A 9,295-nucleotide genomic window follows, 5' to 3' on the forward strand; every position below is an offset into this window, starting at 1 on the left:
TGCAAGAAAATGAATGGGACTACAGGTTATCATGTTAAGGGAAATAAGCCACACTCGGAAAAGTGAAGATCTCATTCTTTCTCTCGTTTGTAAAATGTAGACCTGAGGGCAGGGAGTGCATGAACGTATAAATGGAACTATAAAGAGAAGCATGAGGTCTAAAATGAAGCAAAGGGGAGAATAAAGTATGATGATGGAACATACACATCTTGAAAGGAGAGACTATGTGGGTGGAGAAACAGGACCAGCAAGAGAAGGGTGGGGAGGGGCAGAGTCCTGGATGGGAGCAAAACATAACCACACAACCAAACCCATTTCTTTGTATGCTAGCCAGAAACGTAATTCAGAGAGACAAAGAAGGGAAGAGGTTGGCCCTGAACTTCAGATCCTCCTGTCTCTAACTCCTGAGTGTTAATTTCAAGAGTAACCTACTACAAATGCTTTATACAGTCCTGACAATAGAACCTATGGCTTCATGCACACTAAGCAAGCACTCTGCCAATTCATCCATATGTGTCTTCCTTTTGAACACAGCATGGATCCTCCTACCTCTGCCTCATGATTCTGGGACTAAAGGCATGTGCCACCACTCCTGGAATAGGCTGATGTGAAAGAGTAAGATCAAGAAGACAAAATCCTACTTATCTCTTTGTTGAAACAAGTTTTCTCTGTGTTGCCCTGGCTATCCTGGCATTCACTCTGTAGACCAAGCTGGCCTTAAACTCAGAGATCCACATGCTTCTGCCTCCTGAGTGCTGGGATTAAAGGCATGTGCTGCCACTGCCTGGTTCAATAGTCTACTTATTACAGAAAGGGCACTAGTCTCAATACAAACAATTAGATGTGTATTCTGTCTGCTTGCTAGGCTTAGTGATTTCCTGTTGACAGGGCTACACAAGGGAACTTGTTGAGTTCCAAAGCAAGATTACTAAGTGGAAATGACTGTCCAGTCTTGTTATTTGGATAGCTGCTAAACAAACTAAGGATCAAAGCAAGCAAAGAAAAGGGAAGGAGAAAACTGATCACCACAAAAACTACCTTATCAAGTCTCAGCAGGGAGCCTCTAAGTAAGAAATGACCATCATCAAATCCAAGTAGAACCAGGAGACCATCTTTCTAACTAAGCCTGGAAGGTGCTTCTAAATGCCTACATGGTACCAAGCAAAAGGAGTTAATTAGGTCCAATGTGGAAAACTACTTTAGGTTCTGTGCTGATTACTGACTTTCCTAGATCAGAAAGAGTTTAAGGGGAACTAGGGTGATAGGTCAGATGGAAACATATCTGTGGTACAAACAAGAGGAACCCCAGAACACAGGTAAAAGCTGGCACATTGGTGTGCATTTACAATACAGTATTGGGAAGGAAGGAAGATCCCTGGGGCTCACTGAATGTCTAGTATAGCCTAATCTGCAAGCCTGGGAATCCTGTGTGAGTCCCTGTCTCCAAAAATAAGGTAGGGCCCACGGATGACATGATTCAGCTGGAAAAGGGCTTGCTGCCTAAACCCAGCAAACAGTCCAATCTCTGGAACCCACAAGGTAGAAGGGAATAACTGACTCACGATGTTGTTCTCTGTTTTCCACACAAATGCTGTGGCAGTGTGCCCACACAATATCACATGCACAATAATAAATAATAATTAATTAAAATTTTTAATGTGGGTAACTCAAGGAGCACCATTTGAGGTTTACTTCAAGCTTCTACAAATATGTGCAGGTGCACCTGTATACACACACACACACACACACAAACACATACAAGAGAGAGAGAAGGAAGAACAGAGGGAGGTGAGGGAGGGCAGGAAATGGAGGAGAGAGAAGAGAAGGGAAAAGGAAAGAAAGGAAGGAACGAAGGAACAAGTTAGCATGCAAACAAAGGAACTAATGTTGGGAATCTGCTTCATTTACTTTCAGGTCATTTGAGGTTCTGGTATTGGCAAACTCTCTAAACATTTTTAGCCCAATTTATTATCTTCAGGGAGCTACAACACATCCTCATCACAACTGTGTTTCCCAAAACCTGATTCCAGTAACAACAACAACAGTAGTAATAACCAGACAACAAAGAAGAGGGGCTCTAGAAGTTGACTGCAAATGTACTGTCTAGGGTCTATCTCATTGGCATTATATGCACAATGACCCTTACAGCATAGTACATGCAGATGATCCTTTTAGCTCACGTCAGTGTTAACTCCAATGTACACACACACACACACACAGAGGAAAAATAACTTGGGCTAAGCACTTTTGTCGGAGAAGGACTGAAGTTTTCACTATCTTCTTTTTATTTTCTTTTAAATTTTGAGACAAGATCTTGTGTTATAGCTCTAGTTGACCCCAAGCTTGTAATCCTGCTTCAGTATCCTGAGTCTTGGGATTACAAACCTGTACCACCATGCCCAGTTTTGAGTTTTCTTTTAAAATGTCTTTTTTTCTTTTTTATTGTTGTTGTTGTTGTTGTTGGTGGTGGTGGTGGTGATGGTGGTACTGGTAGTGTGTGTGTGCGTGTGTGTGTGTGTGTGTGTGTGTGTGTGTGTGTGTGTGTGTGTGCATTTTACAGGGACTTGAACATGGGGCTTTATGGGGTACTTGGCAGGTACTTTACCACTGAATGATAGCTCCAGCCCACGAAGATGAAACAAGGCAGAACTTGAGAGTCTTTTCAGGTTAGGGAAGTCTGAAAGTTTATACAGCCCCCAAACCCCTATCCTAAGTCAATGAATTATTTTTCTCATCTCTGTGATAAAATACTCTGACAATAGCAATTAAAGGGAGAAGTGTTTCTTTTGGGTCACACATAGTTTAAGGAGAGATACATGGGGCTGAAAAAATGACTCAGCAGTTGAGCAATCCAGCTGTGGTTGTAGAACCATTAGGAGGTATAGTTTTGGCACATGCTGAGGACCCAGGTTTGGTACACAGCACCCACTTGGAAGTTCAATACTGTCTGTAACTTTACTTCCAGGGAGGATCTGATAATCTCTTCTGGCCTCCTTGAGTACTTGTATGCAAGTGGTACACTTACATTCATATAGGCAAATACTTATACACCTAATTGAGATATATATATATGTGTGTGTGTGTGTGTGTGTGTGTGTGTATTAGTCCATGTGGCAATGGAGAGTCACATTGTACCTGTAATTAGTAAGCAGGACAGGGCCAAGCTGTTAAGCTTCAGTGCATATATTCCAGTGAGTCACTTCATCAAGAGAGGCTCCGTCTCCTAATGGTTCTACAACCTTCCACATCACCATCATCTAGGGACCCAGTGCTTAAACACATGTACCTATGGGAGACAGCTCTCATTCAACTACAATGTTGGTTTTAACCAGTTTGTTATTTCTGTTTGTTTGGGTTTGGTTTTGGCTTGGTTGGGGTTTTGGTTTTCTGAGACAGTGTTTCTCTGTATAGCCCTGGCTGTCCTGAAACTCACACTGTAGACCAGGCTGGCCTCAAACTCAGAGATACACCTGCCTCTGAGTCCTGGGATTAAAGGCATGAGCCACCATTGCCCAGATTAACTGTGTTTTAAAATCTAAAATAGTGTCTTTCTCACAAGGAAGATCTGAACAAACTTTAAACACAGAAAGAAAATGCAAATAAAATATTCTCAACCATCTGAAGTAGGAATTATCACTTGGTGGACCAGAAGCCAGGACAACTTCTGTTTCCCTTATTGTGAGTAGACATGGTGTCGTGAAACAACATATCTGAATCTGGTTTGGTTCTGTGGCCATGAAACTGGCTGACAGCAGATGCTTATCTGAACATTGATACCCAACAGACTCCCCAAATGTGAAAGATTTAAAGTCATTTATCAGTTATTTCTCATTCACCACGACATATGGATCTGTCTAACTCAGAGCTCCCCAACATCAGCCTATTGAAATTGATTCTTTTTTATTGTTGAGGGTTGTACTAAAGGATGTTGGTGGTGTACTGAAGGATGGTTAGGCATCCTCTAAGGAATATGTCAGGAGTGGGACTAGCAGATATAATTCAGTTATTAGAGTGCTTGCCTAGCATGCACAACGTCCTAGATTCCACCTGCAATACCATTTAAGCCTCGGGAGCACAAACCCCTTAGAGGTGAAAGCAGGGGGTCATCGTAGAGTATGTATTGAGTTCAAGACTAGCCTGAGCTACATGATATTGTCAATAAATAAGAATATGGCTGGTATGATGCTGTATTCCTCTCATTATATCTGCTTGTTCTAACCCATCATCATTTTGCACTGAGAGAGCCAAGAGAGAGCTTGCAAATGAGACCTGGGGGTGGGGGGAGGTGATCCTTTCAGATTTAGTCTGTGAAGTCATTTTCTGATGCAGAAGAAAAGAGTGTGGTCATTTTTCTACTTTTGGAAAAGACATAGAGGTAAGGAGCCCCAGAGACACAGTAAGCCACTCATCACAGGAAATGCAAGTGATTAGTACAATCAACAACAGCAACATTCGTGCTAGAAGAATCAATACAGAAAACATCCTCTCTCTCACTCTTCAATTTTCCTGTGCCCTTCTTTCTTGCTACCTGCTTTTCCAAGAATGTATAAATCTTGAGTTTCTATACAATGAGATTGAGGCCTGCATGGAAAGAGGCAGGTAAGGAATCATTCATTTTATTTTGACTATTCCTTTTGTTGTGGCAGTGACAACAGCTTTTAGACAGATCCCGAGAAGCACAGTTTCCCAAGATGCTCACTGATTCCAGTTTCACATGCTCCAGTGCTCCTAGCCATAATTTCTCTGGCAGGCTCTCACAAACTCATGATGTTCTGAATGAAACAACACTTCAGAAAGTCCAAAATAAATTTCTCCTCTTTCTCCACACTTGTGCAAAGGCCATGCATTAGAATATGTAATAATAATTCTACATTAAAAACAATTATAGTGTAACAACCACAGATGGTGTGGAACCTTTAGCCCCCTCTTTATTTTGTATTTTCAATGAAATTTAGCACATAAAGAGCTCCTACTGTGTGCCAAAGTCTGTGTTAAATGACAGGAACATAATATAAAGATGAATTAAAAGACATCTGTCCTTGAATAACTTGTTTTTTTTTTATGATACATCCCAATAAAATCAGTGAGCTTATTCATCAGACAAATTGATGAGTGCATTAGGGCATAGTGGCACACTTCTGTAATCCCAGTGCTGGGAAGGGTGAGACAAGACAATCCCTGTGGCTCCCTGGCTAACCATTCTAGTCTAATTAGCAAACTCCAGTAAGATTGAGACTTTGGGAAGTGAGTGATGTTCCTGAAGTTGATCCCCGATGTTGTCCTCTGGGCTCCACATACACACACACACACACACACACACACACACACACACACACACACAAATATTTCCACATGTACCTGTATAAAAACAAAACCTGTACACATGCACATACACACACACACACACACATACACACAGAGAGAGACAGAGATACAGAGACACAGAGAGAGACAGAGAGACAGAGAAATGTAGGCCCTAAGAAAGAAAAGAGGAAATACAAGACACAGCTATTAGCATACATGATTCAACATATAAGCGACACCACCTACTAAGGCAGAGCTCTGTATTCCTAGCAGCCCTTGTACAAAAAGAACCATGAGCACTCATGCATTCATAATGTGAAAACAAAAGGAGCAAACACAGTAGCACAAACACTGCCTTTCTTCCTGGAAAAACATTCTATCCCTTATTTCCATGACACCAACTCCCCCAGTACATGGAGCTAAAGCAGCTAACAATGTAGGTAGAACAAACAAAGTACCTAGGAATATAAGCAGTGGGTGCAAAGCTAACTGATTATACAAATACAACAGACCATGAAACATTAATGGAAAGGTTGGAGAGACAGCTCAGCAGTTAAGAGTGGGTACTATCATTCCAGAGGACAGGAGTCCCACATCAGGTACAAGCACAAGGTGTTGCAACATCAGATCCATAGGTAGGAACAACAGTCTAAACCTGATGGTTGGGATGTGAACAGAGACCAGTAGGTTTGCTTAAAATGCTAGCGTTCACTAGCATTGCAAAATAACAGGCAGAGCTCCTACTTCAAATCTGCATGCTCTGAAGCTTGCTTGCAAGAGCAAGGATACATTGATGAAAGGGGAAGGCTCTGACAAAAAGGCTTTGGCCTTTAGGCATGGCCAGTCATGAGGATTCTAGTAGCAATAACCAAACTAGGCAAACAGATCCAGAATCTGCAAGACCCATCACATTAGTCAGCATAGTGCTTTTATTAAGTGTCAGGGGAGGCTCAAGTTGATGTTTGCCCAAAGAGTCTAGATTGACAGACAGGTGACAGAAGTGTTCCACACTTTGATTGAAACTAGGCACACACAGATGTGGACCTTTGTTAAAACATGCCCAGTAAGGTGCCTAAGGCTATACATTTTCCTGGAGTGTAGTGGTTCGTGAGTGTACATGTTTGTGTCTTTGCACACCTGTGTTGAGATTTACATATGTGCACATGTATGTGGAAGCCAGAGATGGACACTGTGTCTTTCTCAGTCATTCTCCACTTGTTTTGGAGTCAAAGACTCTCACTGAACCTGCAACTCACCTATTCAACTAGATTGGCCATCCAGGGAGTGAGTCCCAGGGATCATCCTGTCCTTGCCCTTTGGCCACTGCTAGAGTTTCACACTATACTAGGCTTTCACATGAGTACTGGGGCTCAAACTCTCAGTCACACATTTGCTCATCAACCACTTTACCAACTCCAGCTATGCAGTTTATTTCAGATAAATTATACAACTTTAAGTAAGGTGTGCTGGTTCATACCTATAATTCCAGCATTTAGGGCTGAGGCAGGAAGAGAGAGAGCTTTAGGGTGATCTAGGCTACTTAGTGAGACACTGTCTCAAAAACTAAGGTAAGCCAACAAAACACAAACCAACTAAATTAAATGTTCTTTAGTCAGCAAGTTTTAAAAAAACAGGCACACATCTTTAATCCCTTGAGAGGCAGAGACAAGTGGATCTCTGTGAGTTTAAGGCCAGCCTAGTCTACATAGTGAGTTCCAGGACAGCTAAAGCTACACAGAGAAACCCCGTTTTGAAAAAAAAAAAAAAAAAAAAAGGAAAATGAATTTTTTTCTAAGTGAAGACTTCAGAAGAGGGGGGCGGCATCAACCCACCCACAAAACCTTCTACCCAAAATTTGTCCTGCCTACAAGATGTGCAGGGATAAATATAGAGCAGAGACTGAGGGAACAGCCATCCAATGAGACACATCCCATGTGAGAGAGCCAACCCCCGACACTATTAATGATACTCGCTGTACTTGCAGACAGGTCCCTAGCATAACTGTCTCCTGAGAAGCTTCATCCAGCAGTGGATGGAAACAAATGCAGAGAACAACAGCTAAATCTCAGGCAGAACCCGGAGAATCTTATGGAAGAGTGGGGGATAAAACTGAACTACCTGGAGGGGTCAAGGACACCACAAGAAGACCCACAGAGTCAACTAACGGGGGCATGGGGACTCATAGACCTGTGGCACCAACCAAAGAGCATGCAGAAGTTGGGCCTAGACCCCTTACACATTGGTAGCAAATGTGAAGCTTGGTCTTCATGTGGGTCCCCTAGCAAGTAGAACAGGGGCTATCTCGGTCTCTATTCCTTGCCATTGGATCTCCTTCCCACCTATTTAAACTGCCTGGTTGGGCCTCAGTGGGAGAGGATATGCCTAGACGTGCTGGTACTAGATATCCCAGGGTGGGGTGGTACCCAAATATATTGCTGCAAAATAGACAGCAGTCTGGACTGTAGAAATGATTCAGTGGGTAAGAAAGATTACTGTGTAAGCATGAGGGCTTAAACTTCAGTCCTCAATTTGATATAGAAAGCTGGCCATTGTTATAGACCTGTGTATATTCCTAGAGCTGTGAGAAGTAAAGACAGAAAACTTACTGTGATTACCATCCTAGCTTCAGGTTCATTCAAGGGAAGGTACATACAAATAATTAGGCAGAGAGTGATATAATAGGACACCTGATGTCTTCTTTCTTCTGACCTGTACATGAGCACACATGTGTGCATGCACCTGTTTATGCATGTGTGTGTGTGTGTGTGTGTGCGTGCATGTGTCAGGGAGTGGGGATATGTCTGACCTCAGGGAATAACTTGGACTTTGGAAATAGAAAACTATGGAGGTGGGTCTTGAATTTGGTAGTTGGGAAAGTATGTGTACATACATGTTAATATTTTGGTTATCATTAAAAATAGCATAACTTCTTAAGATTGTTGCTAAAAATAAACTACAGAGGATGTCTATATGGTTATATGTTTTGCTTTTAAATATGTCAGGCCTGAATGTTTTAAGGATGGTTTTTCTCACCTGCCAACCCCTAGACGTTCCCAGATTTAAATTTAGGACATATTAGTGTCTTCTGTTAAATCAAAACATGATAAACATCGGAAATAAAAACAAATTAATGGTGAAAATGTGTGTGTGTGTGTGTGTGTGTGTGTACGTGTACTGGGGTTCATAGTGTTTTTCCCCACTTGAGTTAAAAGAACACAAGTGCAAGCTATGTCTCCTGGCTGATTGTGTGGGAGGCAGCCACAACATATTTTAGAGACTTTCAGATTCTTCTCTTGTATCTTCAGGCCAAGGAAATCAAGACATTAGAGTCTTTGGCGTAAGCCATTTAGCCCAGAAATAATGAAATCTAACTAGTGTAGCCAAAATGGATCTTTGCCCAACATGAGCTCTTGAATCATAAAACTCACCTTTTATCATGTGCCCAAGTCTCTTGCCATACTAGTTACTCTTCTTGTTGATGTCACAAAACACCTGACAAAGCAACTTAAAGAAGGGAGAATTTGTTTTGGTTCACATGTTAGAAGGCATGACAGGAGGAACACCAGACAGGTCATTACTTTGTTCCCATAGTCAGGAAGTAGCCAGAGATGAATGCATGGTGCTTAGCTGGCTTTCAGCCATCTCTAACCCTCTATTTCTAGTATTCATGAGCTATGAGTTATTTTTGCCATGGTATGGTATTAAAAAAATATATCAGTCAGGGCGTGGCGGTGCACACCTTTAATTCCAGCACTCGGGAGGCAGAGGCAGGTGGATTTCTGAGTTCCAGGCCAGCCTGGTCTACAAAGTGAGTTCCAGGACAGCCAGAGCTACACAGAAGGGACCTGGGCATGGTGGTACATGCCTATAATCCCAATACTTAGGAAGCAGAGGCAGAAGGATCAGGAGTTCAGGTCACTTTATAGTGAATTTAAGACCATCCTTGGACTTGAATTCTCTCCCTCTCCCTCTCCCTCTCCCTCTCCCTCTC

This window comes from Mus caroli, chromosome X (assembly GCF_900094665.2).
Source record: "Mus caroli chromosome X, CAROLI_EIJ_v1.1, whole genome shotgun sequence".
In the NCBI taxonomy this organism is placed as follows: domain Eukaryota; kingdom Metazoa; phylum Chordata; class Mammalia; order Rodentia; family Muridae; genus Mus; species Mus caroli.